This window comes from Phaenicophaeus curvirostris, chromosome Z (genome assembly GCF_032191515.1).
Source record: "Phaenicophaeus curvirostris isolate KB17595 chromosome Z, BPBGC_Pcur_1.0, whole genome shotgun sequence".
Classification (NCBI taxonomy): Eukaryota; Metazoa; Chordata; class Aves; order Cuculiformes; family Cuculidae; genus Phaenicophaeus; species Phaenicophaeus curvirostris.
In genome coordinates, this window is record NC_091431.1 from 37,488,895 (window position 1) to 37,502,133 (window position 13,239).

A 13,239-nucleotide genomic window follows, 5' to 3' on the forward strand; every position below is an offset into this window, starting at 1 on the left:
GCCAATGGCATCTTGGCTTGTATCAGAAACGGCGTGACCAGCAGGTCCAGGGAGGTTATCCTCCCTCTGTACTCGGCACTGGTGAGACCGCTCCTCGAATACTGTGTTCACTTCTGGGCCCCTCACCACAAGAAGGATGTTGAGGCTCTGGAGCGAGTCCAGAGAAGAGCAACAAAGCTGGTGAGGGGGCTGGAGAACAGGCCTTATGAGGACCGACTGAGAGAGCTGGGGTTGTTTAGCCTGGAGAAGAGGAGGCTGAGGGGAGACCTCATTGCTCTCTACAACTACCTGGAAGGAGGTTGTAGAGAGGAGGGTGCTGGCCTCTTCTCCCAAGTGACAGGGGACAGGACAAGAGGGAATGGCCTCAAGCTCTGCCAGGGGAGGTTTAGGCTAGACGTTAGGAAAAAATTCTTTACAGAAAGGGTCATTGGGCACTGGAACAGGCTGCCCAGGGAGGTGGTTGAGTCACCTTCCCTGGAGGTGTTTAAGGCACGGGTGGACGAGGTGCTGAGGGATATGGTTTAGTGTTTGGTAGGAACGGTTGGACTCGGTGATCCGGTGGGTCTCTTCCAACCTGGTTATTCTGTGATTCTGTGATAGGCAGCTACGAAAGACCCCTTGAAGGTGCTGACTAGGCAAGACTACCTGCTTCAGGCTTAAAATGAGCTAACTCATACCTTGAGATGAAGGGAAAACGCCATGGTTAACAAAAAAAGTAAAAACTTCAATTCAATTAAATTAAAAATCAATAAAATAAAGTTAAAAAAAAACCCCAACTCAACAAACAAGAAAACCTCAAAATCCCCAAACCCATAGAAAGAAACAGAGGTGCCTAGAATACTCTATTCAAAATCCTAATAGCCTAGACAGAACTTACGAGGCAGCAAAACACAGGGAACACTGTTCTTAAATAAATACAAATGAAACTACATGCTTTCCTATTTTGAGTAGCTCTGAAGGAAGAGAACCTTAACTCTTCAGGTAACCAAAGCTTTCTTGAAAGACAGCAAACAACTTTTTGCTCTCATATTGACTCCAAATAGGTCTGTCTCCCTGAGAGTTTATGCTCTCCGTTCCCTCAAACTATACACCAGCCTGCACAAGCTTTGCCTCATACACCTAGACTACCATGGTGGCACCATTTCCTCTATTTTCTTTCTTATAATTGATTTCTTCAGGAAATCAAACCTTTTTTTTTGTGTATAAGATGCAACTGTTGTTATCAGTACATTGCAGTAAAATTGAAAAATGACAGTGGTTGTTAATTATGAAATAGTGCATACAGCTTTCCAGATGGTGTTATATTTCTTTCAAAAAGAGAGAAAAATGAACCAAAACAAATAAGGAATGTTTATCCATAGAGGAATTGAACTGCTAATATAATTCAGATTTCATGCTTATGCTTCAACTTTGTACCATTTACTAAAAGCCTTGGTCCATGTAAGAGTTGATGATAACTACAAACCTCTTTTGATGACTTTCATTCCGTGGGATATTCTAAAAGTCATGTGCAAGACAGCAATTCTTGCTATTTAAAAACTACTAGAAAAAATAATTTTCAAAATTTCCACTCATACTTCCATCCTAAAGTATGTTGTCCTGCTCCTTTTGCTTAAATGAAGTTTTAAACCTGGTTTAAAATGAGGCCAGCCAGGAGACTGTCATGCATATGTTGCACTGCTGTCTTCACACAAGGTATCAAATTATACTATGAGCTTCTAAAACAGGTGTAAGACTGAGCCAGGAGACTGTTTTGAGCTGTGTAGTTTAAGTATTCGGCAACATGAATGTGTTCAGATTATCTAGGATGATAGTTCAGTAATTTTATGGCACAAAGTGCCAAGTTTCCATAGCTGGGTTTCCATAGCTGGGTTTCCATAGCTGTATCTGGACTATTTTTAAGGCATGTGTTTGTAACTCTCTGCTCAGTCAGGAGATTTTTCTACTATCTAATGGGAATTTCTACAACTGGGCCATTAAGTGGTTGTAGACAGTACTAAGATGTTTCCTTACCCTTCTCTTCCTAAAGCTAAGAAGGCATGAGTGGAACTTCAGAGCATACAGAAGGACTAGAGTTCCCTCTTACCCTAAACTAATCTGTGTTTCTGACATGTCTACATAACCTTGGAGCGAGCAAAAAAACCCCTGATGTCAGGCATAAACTTCTGCTGTGAAAATAGTGAAACTTTTGTATCTGTTGGCAAATGTGGTAGGTGCTGCATTACAACCACACATGCAGTTTTTTTTCATAGGAACCTGACCTTTATTAATCAAAACATTTTACTTTTGTACAGGTCTCCACGAACTGAAAGAGTCATGAAAGAACAGTATCCCCACCAGTAATTTTGCATTTGACATCAGATGTTTTTCTTATAAGAGTCTGGCCTGCAACAATGCAGAACAACTTAAGTTCATTATTTTGTGTTTTAATAAGGTTAATTTATGGATGTGTGATGTACCAACTCACAAGAAAACAATTATGTGAAAACAGTCTCCAAACTGCAGCAAAAGGTTTACAGTGATCACAGTTTTCTTTCTTGAACGTAGTCAGTGGGGAGAGGGAAAAGCGGAATATGATCAGACAAAAATATACCGAAATCTTTAGTGGAAGACATAAAGGAAAATATATTTTTCTGTCAAGCCATTAAAGAAATGTTGTATAATCTCTTTGCTCCATCATTGAAGCACTCTAAGAGGTAAAAAGGAAAATGAAGGAGTGGGTAAGGCAGCTGCAAATGTGGTCCCTGACAGGCCGAAGAGGAGAAATATTACTATAAAGCTAACCTGTTTAATCTAGCCATTTGCTGCAGCACTCCAGCATGTCATTTAATTAAATAATGAGTTTGAATATGATGGCTTTCTAATGGATGAGGCTTATTTTGCTTCAAAAAAACTTTATTTCTTTTCCAGGCTCAGGACTGCAAAACATGTCTTAAAATACAGTATATATAAAATTCTTACAAAGTTTAAGTAAAGCCTCTTGCAGAAATGCTCTTCACAACAATTCACAGCAGTGGGAGAAAGTTGCTGTACAAAATGTGTTGAGACAGATTCCCATGTTTTAAATACCTTCAGAGATGGTGACTCAACCACCTCCCTGGACAGTCTGTTCCAGTGTTTGACAACCATTTATATGAAGAAGTTTTTCTTAATGTCCCTACCCTCTAGCAGACCGACACTTCCTCCCAGCTTAGCATCATCCACAAACTCACTAAGGGTACATTCAATCCCTTCATCCAGGTCATTGATAAAGATATGGAAGAGAACTGGACCCAGCACTGAGCCCTGGGGGACACCACTCATGGCCTCCAACTGGATTTAACTCCATTTACTCTTTGTGTCTAGCCATCCAGACAATATTTTACCCAGCAGGTCGTGCTCCTGCCCAGGCCAATGGCAACCAGTTTCTCAAGCAGAATAGTGTGAGAAATGGTGTCAAAGGCTTTACTGAAGTCGAAGTACACCTATAGGCACAGCCTTTCCCTTATCCATTAAGCAGGTCATCTTGTCAGAGAAGGTGATCAGGTTAGTTTGGAAAGACCTGCCTTTCATAAACCCATGTCGACGGTGCCTGGGCATCTGGCTGTCTTGTGTGTGCTCTACGATGGCACTCAAGATCACCTGCTCCATGACCTTCCCTGGCACTGAGATCAGACTGACAATCCTATTGTTTCCCGGATCCTCCCTCCAACCATGCTTGTAGATGAGCATGATATTTGCAAACCTTCAGTCAAGTGGAACCTCCCTACTCAGTCAGGTCTGCTGGTAGATGATGGAAAGGGGTTTGGTATGCACTTCTGCCAGCTCTCTTAATACCCTCAGGTGGATCCCATCTGGCCTTATGGACTTGCGAATGTCTAATTGGCCCAGCAGGTCTTTAAGCATTTCCTTTTGAATTTCTGGAGCTTTATTCTGCTTTCCCTCCCTGTCCTCTGGTTCATGAGGCTGGGTACCCAGGGAACATCTGACTTTACTGTTAAAGACTCATGCAAAGAAGGCATTAAGTACCTCAGACTTACCATCATTCTTTTGTACTGATGTGCCCCCTGCATCCAGTAAAGGATGGAGATCTTGGTCATCCTTTTGTTGTTGGTATATTTGTTGAAAGATTTCTTTATTATCTTCCACAGAATTGGCCAGTCTAAGTTCTGGTTGGGCTTTAGCCCTTCTGATTTTCTCTCTACATGATCTCACTTCATCCCTGTAGCCTTCCCCAGATGCCTGCCCCTTCTTCCATAACTCATATTCTTTCCTCTTTTTTCTGATATCCACTCAGATCTCTCTCCTCAGCCAAGCTGGTTTTCTTCCCTGTGGCTCATTTTCTGGCTCACAGGGGTGATCTGCTCCTTATGCCAACAGGAATTGCTTCTTAAAGACTATCGAGCCCTCTTGGGCTCCTTTGGCCTTAAGGATTGTCTCCTATGGAACTTTATCAACCAGTTTCTGAGTAGCCCAAAGTCTGCCCTCCAGAATCCAAGGTGGCCATTCTGCTGACTCTGCTCCTCACTTCTCTCAGAAATAAGAATTCTGTCATCTCCATCATTCAAGTATCATCTATCATTCAAATATCAAAGCAGTGGCTTCCATTAGTTCTACATTTAGAATAACTGATTAGCAGAATGCTAGCACATGGGCTACTGATACCACTCTTTTGCAATACTTATCTCCTGCTAACAATTGCACTATCTGCAATCCAAAACTTTTGTCTGTATATCAGCTTTTAGGGATAGAACACACTCTTCTGTACAAGTCTGTTTTGTGTCTAGGTCACTTTTTCAAAACATGAAGAAAGGAACAACAATAAAAATAAAAGGTAATTACTACAGAGACAAGAATCAAAACAGAACTAGGTCATGATAAGAAAAATTCAATTACTTATGAAGTCCAACATAAACACGGGAAGTTGAATAACGACACACATAGCTTGAATACCTTTAAGTTATTTGATGAAAAAATAGATCCTGTTTGAAAACATCTTTCCCCCCAAATCTCTATTCAAATTTATTTACATGATGCAGAATTATTTGACAGAAAAGTTTGTTTTCAGGAGAGAAAGTTTCCTCATCAATATGAGATGTGATAAGTGAGGATCTAGCTAAACAGGACTTTCTGCATGAACAAGGGAATGAAATCAGAATTTGGATACAAAAACTTTCATGTAATTATCTCCCACATAAGGGAGATAATTTCATGAATTTAATGATACTTCAGCTTGAGCAAATGAGGGCCTGAAAGAGCAGCTGTAGTGCATACTGCCTGTGAGCGCTGAGAGCCAAAGTAAAGGTCAGGATCCTGCAGGACTATGTATCTTTACAGATCTTTGCATCCACCTTTTACTCTGGCTTGTGGACAGTATCTCAGTATCTGAACAGTACCTCCTGTCTGTGGAAAATAACGTTTAAAAAATATCTGTATTGTAATAACTACCTGTCCAACAGTTCTCTCCCGGTAAAAGCAACCATCAAAACTCTTGCTGCAATATAAAACCAGCAATTACAAAACAAGGATGCATAACTGAGAAATAGAATTGTTACAAAGTAGCACATGCCAAAATAGATGCCTTTCCTGTGGAAAGGCTTTTTTCAAAATCACTTCATTTCATCAAATCCTGGTAGTACTCAACAAGGTCACTGGAACAGGCTCCCCAGGGAAGCGGTCAGGGCCTCAAACCTGACAGAGTTCAAGGCATGTCTGAACGCTCCCAGCTACATTGTTTAGTTTTAGGTAGTCCTATGAGAAGCAGGGAGTTGGACTTGGTGATCCTTATGGGTCTCTTCCAGCTTGAGATATTCTATGATTCTGTGTGAATGTGCCTGGATATCTTCATGCCGTCAGTATTACAGGGTAACCAAGCTAGTTTTTGAGGTAAATACAGTCTGCTGCTCTTGGCTCTAAGCTGTATTTGCGACCATTTATTACACAGTGCTGCCTGCTGAGTTAAACATGTGCTTAGATTGTAAACTAGTGGATTTGAAGGACGTACTTTTGCAAGCAGCTGCTGTTGAGCTGACTCAAGATTTTTTTCTTCTTGCCACACCACTCTTCAGGTTAAAGTTTCCAAGCCTCAGCACAGAGAAGATTCTTTACTTTAACCAGTGTCCATATGCAGCGAACTTTCACAAAGCCTTGATTGCCTTTGTGACAGTCTTAGACTAAAAGAAGCAAACCTCTGCTTGGAGAATTAAGTCACATTAATTCACAACATTTTCTAGCATCTCAGCACTCAGAAAACAGGTATGCAATTTTCAGCTAGCTCTTTTTATATTACACAATGAAATAGATATGTTGTCATCCAGAAAGTTTCTAATAGCTAGATACAGCGTGTGTACACAGCAGCAGACATTACAAAAATCTGTTATGAAAAATACTGTTGTGTGGGCTAACAAAAAACATGTAGAATTGCATTGAAGATTAGGAAAAGGAGAAGGGGAAGGCAAGAAAGAGATCAGCAAGAATTGGTGTATTGTGCACAAATTATAAGGAGAATCTGCAGCCAATGTTAAATATGAGGGGAAATCACTTTCACAGCTATCAGTCTGAGATTAGGCAAAAGTGATTACAAAATAAATAATCACAATTTAATAACACCCTTCTCCCACTTTTAAATCAAAACCTAGCCATGATCTCAGAGTCTGCAATATTTATCAAGGGAGAATGTTAAGCCCTGAAGGAGCCATTTATATTATTTGCAAGGCAAGAATCAAATAGGATTGATGGTTTGAATTAATTAGTATATTCAGAGCCATCAGCATAATTAGTGTAACTGATACAGAGACTGGGAGAGATGCTGCATCTGCAGGAGGATTATGTAAGGAAATGCAGACGGGGCAGGAGAAAGGAGCTGTTGAGGAGTAGATGATGCACCAGTTCATCTTTCTCTTTCCTGATATCTCCACCACAGTCTCCTCACCCGCTCTTCTGCCCTGTGGAAGCTTACTTCTCCTTCATCTGCCAATGGCCATGGCAAAGTGTGCAACAAGCATGTGGCTGAGGGGAGTATGTGCTGGGATACAGAGTGCTCCTGCTCTGGGGGCACCTGGACAGCCTTCTCTGACCCTGGGAAAGCAAGCTTACATGATCAAAAGTCTATTTACACTGGCAAACTGGAGTTCTAACTAGTTTCTGTTGTAATAGATTTGCTACAAATGACAAGAACACAAGTGAAAAAAAAATATTGAGAAATCCATAGATATAAAGGACAACTTGGCTACATAAATTCCATCTTCATACAAAGGGAAGAGCTTATGCCAGTCAATGGCATGGTTTGTTCTCATCACTGTGGTCACTACCTGCCCCTTTTCAAGGCAGTACAAATACACAATGTGTCTCTTTTCTTCCTTTTTCTTACCATAATGTTAAATAATTTAAAACTTCCTTAAAAAATTGAATGTGTAACCTGATTTTCCATGCCTCACATTTTACACAGACCTGGGGGTGGCATATAAAAGACAATGTAGTAGGCAGGATTTCTTAGTATATTTCACAAAACAAAAAACTATTAAAAGAGTAATTGGCAGCTCTATTGTAAGTGTTAAATGTACAGAAGCGAGACTGCTTTCTTAGGAGTCAGCACTTCCTGTAGATTCACAATAATACACAGCAGAAAGGCTTTTGAATATCATTGGAATTGCATTATTAAGAATAATAAATCAATGCTAGGGACAGAGTGGTTTGGAAGGTGTTTAATTTTGCCATTCCGGACAGAGTGACCACAGAGGTTATTGCTGTGTGGCAGTGGCGGTACTATATCAGGCAAACTGAGCCACACAGTGAAACTCATCAATCTTCTAAAAGCAGCAAAGGTGGTAACATTTCTCACTTCTGAAGTGAGAAACAAGACATTGTTCTCACATTGTCATAGAGCATCCCTGTTAGCTTCAGCTCTCATGTTTACCCCAAAATCAGAGTTAGAGATGTTCAACGGCTGCAAATCTTCCTGTGGGTGCAGTGGGTGGAATGGGAGGAATAAGTGTCTAGAAGTCACTTCCATATGACATATAGCTTTAACATGCAGTTAGGTCTGTTGTTTAATACATTGTGAAGAAATAGTTGTGCCATTGGAAAGATCTTGCTGACAGCATCTAGGAGGACAGCCCATCAAAAAAGCTGGGAGACAATTTTGCCACAAGCTTTTGTCTGCAAACACTGTGTAAGTACTGTGCTTATCAGGTATGTTGTGTGACCATGGGGCTAGAAATAACTCTCCGGACATTTGGTTCCAGCACAGCAGGACTACACCATGCTGCCCACAGGAAAGTCCTGCTTTTGTATTACCTGCTTCCAGCATGGGCATTAGGTGCCTGTAAACTACAGCCTCATGTTCTCAGAAGTCTTTTGGTACAAGCAGCATATAAATGGAGCATAACAAATACCAGCTGGTCATCTATACAAAGTCAGTCACAGGTCACAGAAAATAATAGGTGTCTACCATCACAGCATCCCTTAGTACTCAGGATTATAATTCTACAGCCTAAAGCACAAGTGACTGGTGCTCATATTTTTCCCCAGGGAGGGAGGGAAAGAAGAGGGTTATTCTTTGGAAACAAACTGTTATAAGTCAGACATACGCCACTATCAAAACCAAATGGAGACACCTTAAACAAGCTTTCCTATCTGGGGAACTCGAAGAATCATAGAATCTCTAGGTTGGAAAAGACCTTTGAGATTGTCAAGTCCAGCCGTACTGGCCCACTACAAAATCATATACCTAAGCACTTCATCTACCTGTCTTTTAAACACCTCCAGGAATGGTGACTCAACAGCTTCCCTGAACAGCCTGTTCCAGTGCTTGATAACCATTTCTGTGAAGAAGTTTTTCCTAATATCCAATCTGAACCTCCCCTGGCACAGCTTGAGGCCATTCTTTCTCATCCTATCACCTATCAGTGGGGTGAAGAGACCAACACCCACCTCTCTACAACCTCTTTTTAGGTAGTTGTAGACCGTGATACGGTCTCCCCTCAGCCTTGTACCTCCTGCCAAGATATGTATGATCTGTGAAGAATTCAATACTGTCTTTGGATAAAAAGTTTGGGATATAATTGACCCAATGCAAGAAATTTAAAGGATAGGTATACCAGCCTAAATTAGTGTCTTGTCTTTATCCCGACCCCATCTTTCCATTGTTAATAGCTATGAATATACACATACACACCTGAAAGAATAACTGATTTATCTTTTAGAGAATATTATCAGCTATCTACACTCCCTCACATGAAAGATCTCTTTCTACTACTTCCCTTTTACTGACGTTTTCTATGTAGCTGCTGAATAAATTTAATTAGTAAAAGTGCAATGGGCAGAATAACCTTTGCTTCCTGTTCAGATAGGAGTTATTCAGCTCTCACCAATTGACAAAGCATGGATAGCCTCGCAGCCAGCTCCACAATGCCAGAGACACAGTGGCTGGTATGCCTTTGGTTAGAGCAAGCTTGCTATACCTTTGTTTAAAGCAAAGGCACACTGCTGGCTTGCAATTGGTGTTGCTGCTACTGGCAGCATCTCCCATCTCACACTACCTGTGCTGCTCGTAGCTGCATCTCCTGTTGTAGTTGTGTGATGCTTGTCATGAAATGCTCCACAGCAGAGCAAGCTGGTATAATGCTGTATGTCCCAGCATGGTGGGGAGACAGGTGGCAGAGAGTGTCTCCCTCCTTCTTTTTATCTCACTTCTTCCTCTCTTCAGTTAATTCCAGTGCCTATCTAGTTGCTCAGTGGTCATGCCTGAAAAGAAGCCTCAGAAGACAAGGTGTTAAAATGCAAGATCTGAGCCCAAAAGCAAGCAAGTTTGGCTGAGGCTTACAGACTGGACTTATCTCCTAGGGGAAAGCAGCGTGCCAATATGATGGTATGGTTTCCCCAGGTTTAATTACAGTGGAGGTGTGTTTGGTGCTTTTGCCCTGTGTGGGTGTTAAAGCACAGAACAGCAGGTTGTGCTTCAGTGACTTACACGCATCAGTGAGATCTGGGAGTTTTGAAGGGCGGGGGTGGGGGGTTGTCACCATTTGCTATAGCAGCTGCTATAACATCTTTGTTAAGATGTCTAAACCAGAAGCTGTACAGTGGGAAAACATGTTACACTTGAGGAAAAAAAATCCAAGCTTTTATTTAGCTAATTTTCCTCTACAAGAAATTAAGGAGTTGTTTGTTTTTTTAAGTACATTAATTATATGAGGTGTTTTTTCTCACTTGCTTCCAGTCTTTTAGTCGTGATGATGAAGCAGTGATTAAAATGGAGAATAAGTATATCCAGTGTATATAACCATGTGATTTAAGGACTGATACTGAAGAAAAATGATGCGTTTCTTTTCCATGCTCAAATGGGTCTATTAACAGGTTGAGTTCTAGGTAAGGTCACAGTGCCCTCTGCTGAAATATAAACCCCTGCATGAAAAAATAGACATTAAAAATAAAGGCATAATAATAACATAATTCCTATTCAACATATAAATGCTAAAAAGTAGTTTTGTAATGTTGTTTGGGACATTAGACTTCCCTTTCACAGTATTGCAGTTGTGAATTATTTTGATTCCAGATTTGTTGCTCTGCTACGTAAACCGTGCTGCATGTCTCATGATAAAAATCTCAGACAGCATTGCTGACATTACTGATGGAGATGTAAATGCTAGTGGAAATACCTTTTTCACACATAGATAGAGGAAAGAAACAGTAAACAGATGACAGTCTTTAAAGATACACAGTAGAAAGTCCAAACTCTTGATTTTTTTAGTGTTCACTAAATCATATCTATACTAAGTTAGTGTTTAATCTCACCCTTCCATTGGAAGAGGAAGGGTTGATAATAAGTGTAATTTCACTGACCGCCTTTTTTCTTAATGGGTGTGGGAAACCACGGTGACTAAGAACAGAAGAGTGGAGAACATCTAACAGCTGTTTAAGGCTAAACTAATGTTGACTTTAAACTTTAAGCTTTAAACTTTTGATGTTTGGAAAAAAACTGATTCGGGAAGAAGAACTTTGGAATAGACAAGGAAGCAAGGACTCAGATAACAGAGGTGGAAATGGCCCCTCCCGACAGGCCATGCCGTGAAATGCATGGGACCCTAGCTGCTGCACAGTATTTAGAGATTACACATAGCCACTGGGTTACAAACAAAAAACTCCAGAGGGTCTGCTATATGGCAGTTTTGAGCATGCTGCTATTACGATTATCATAGAATCATAGAATAGTTTGGGTTGGAAGGGACCCTAAAGATCATCTAGTTCCAAATCCCGTGCCATGGGCAGGGACGCCTCCCACTAGACCAGGCTGCCCAAGGCCCCAACCAACCTGGTATCAGCTGGTACCAAATATCTTAATACATTTACTGTCCTCTGTCTCCAGCTGTACCTTTCAATCTGCTACTGAAATATGAAGCTATCTTCATTGCCATGCAGGTCTGCTAACAGTCCACAGACTAATAGCTGTTACTTTGATGGAAAGGGTTGCCTCCTATGCATTGTTGCAGTATTTTATTCAAGACGCAACAAATTCTGAGCTTCTGTTGTTGTGTTTTTAATTACAATGTAAAATGGCAAGACAGCTATGGCAGAACTATCTAAGAACAAATTTGCTGGTTGATTAAATCATGAACCTCAGTCATACTGAGAAACAGCCTCAGATTTTATTCTAAAGCGTACTCACAGGGTTTAGTTTGAAGATGAACATCTGTTGGAGATTTTCAGGGGGGAACATCTGGAACTTAATGTTCAAGATTCAGTGCAAGCTAAGAGGAGAGAAAAATTTCTTCTTCAGTAATTTGAGTTGTCTCTTTTAATCCTTCCTTTTAATCATTTCCCCAGTGCTCCCACCCAAGATACTCTTTCATTTCTGCTCGCAACCCACACTTTACATTTCTTAGTGTGAAGCGTGGCAGATAGCTCCAATTAAGTTCATGCAGAGGTTATTCTAATTCCCTCCATAAAGATTTCAATTTAGAAGCTCACATTAACCCATTAATTAAAGTCCCCCCCTTTTTATTATAGCACTTTCACCTTAATCATTTAATGGGATGGCAATCCTTTCTTTGTTGCTTTTGCCTGGCAGAGAAATCTTGTTAAGAGCATGCAATATCCATTGGACAGGTGCCAAGTAGAATCATAGAATCACCAGGTTGGAAGAGACCCACTGGATCATCGAGTCCAACCATTCCTATCAAACACTAAACCATGCCCCTTAGCACCTCGTCCACCTGTGCCTTAAACACCTCCAGGGAAGGTGACTCAACCACCTCCCTGGGCAGCCTGTTCCAGTGCCCAATGACCCTTTCTGTGAAGAATTTTTTCCTAATGTCCAGCCTAAACCTCCTCTGGTGGAGCTTGAGGCCATTCCCTCTTGTCCTGTCCCCTGTCACTTGGGAGAAGAGGCCAGCACCCTCCTCTCTACAACCTCCTTTCAGGTAGTTATAGAGAGCAATGAGGTCTCCCCTCAGCCTCCTCTTCTCCAGGCTAAACAACCCCAGCTCTCTCAGTCGGTCCTCATAAGGCCTGTTCTCCAGCCCCTTCACCAGCTTTGTTGCTCTTCTCTGAACTCGCTCCAGAGCCTCAACATCCTTCTTGTGGTGAGGGGCCCAGAAATGAACACAGGATTCGAGGAGTGGTCTCACCAGTGCTGAGTACGGAGGGAGAATAACCTCCCTGGACCTGCTGGTCACACCGTTTCTGATACAAGCCAAGATGCCATTGGCCTTCTTGGCCACCTGGGCACACTGCTGGCTCATGTTCAGTCACTGTCAACCAACACCCCCAGGTCCCTCTCCTCCAGGCAGCTTTCTAGACAGACTTCTCCCAGTCTGTAGCCCTGCACAGGGTTGTTGCGCCCCAAGTGCAGGACCCGGCACTTGGCCTTGTTAAACCTCATGCCATTGGACTCAGCCCAGCGGTCCAGCCTGTTCAGATCCCTTTGCAGAGCCTCCCTACCCTCCAGCAGATCAACACTTCCACACAGCTTAGTGTCATCTGCAGACTTACTAAGGGTGCACTCGATGCCTTCATCCAGGTCATTGATAAAGACATTGAACAGGGCTGGACCCAGCACTGAGCCCTGGGGAACCCCAATTGTCACTGGCCTCCAGCTGGATTTCACACCATTTACCACCACTCTCTGGGCCCGGCCATCCAACCAGTTTTCCACCCAGGAGAGTGTGCGCCTGTCCAGGCCAGAGGCTGACAGTTTCCGAAGCAGAATGCTGTGAGAAACTGTGTCAAAGGCTTTACTGAAGTCCAGGAAGATACATCCAC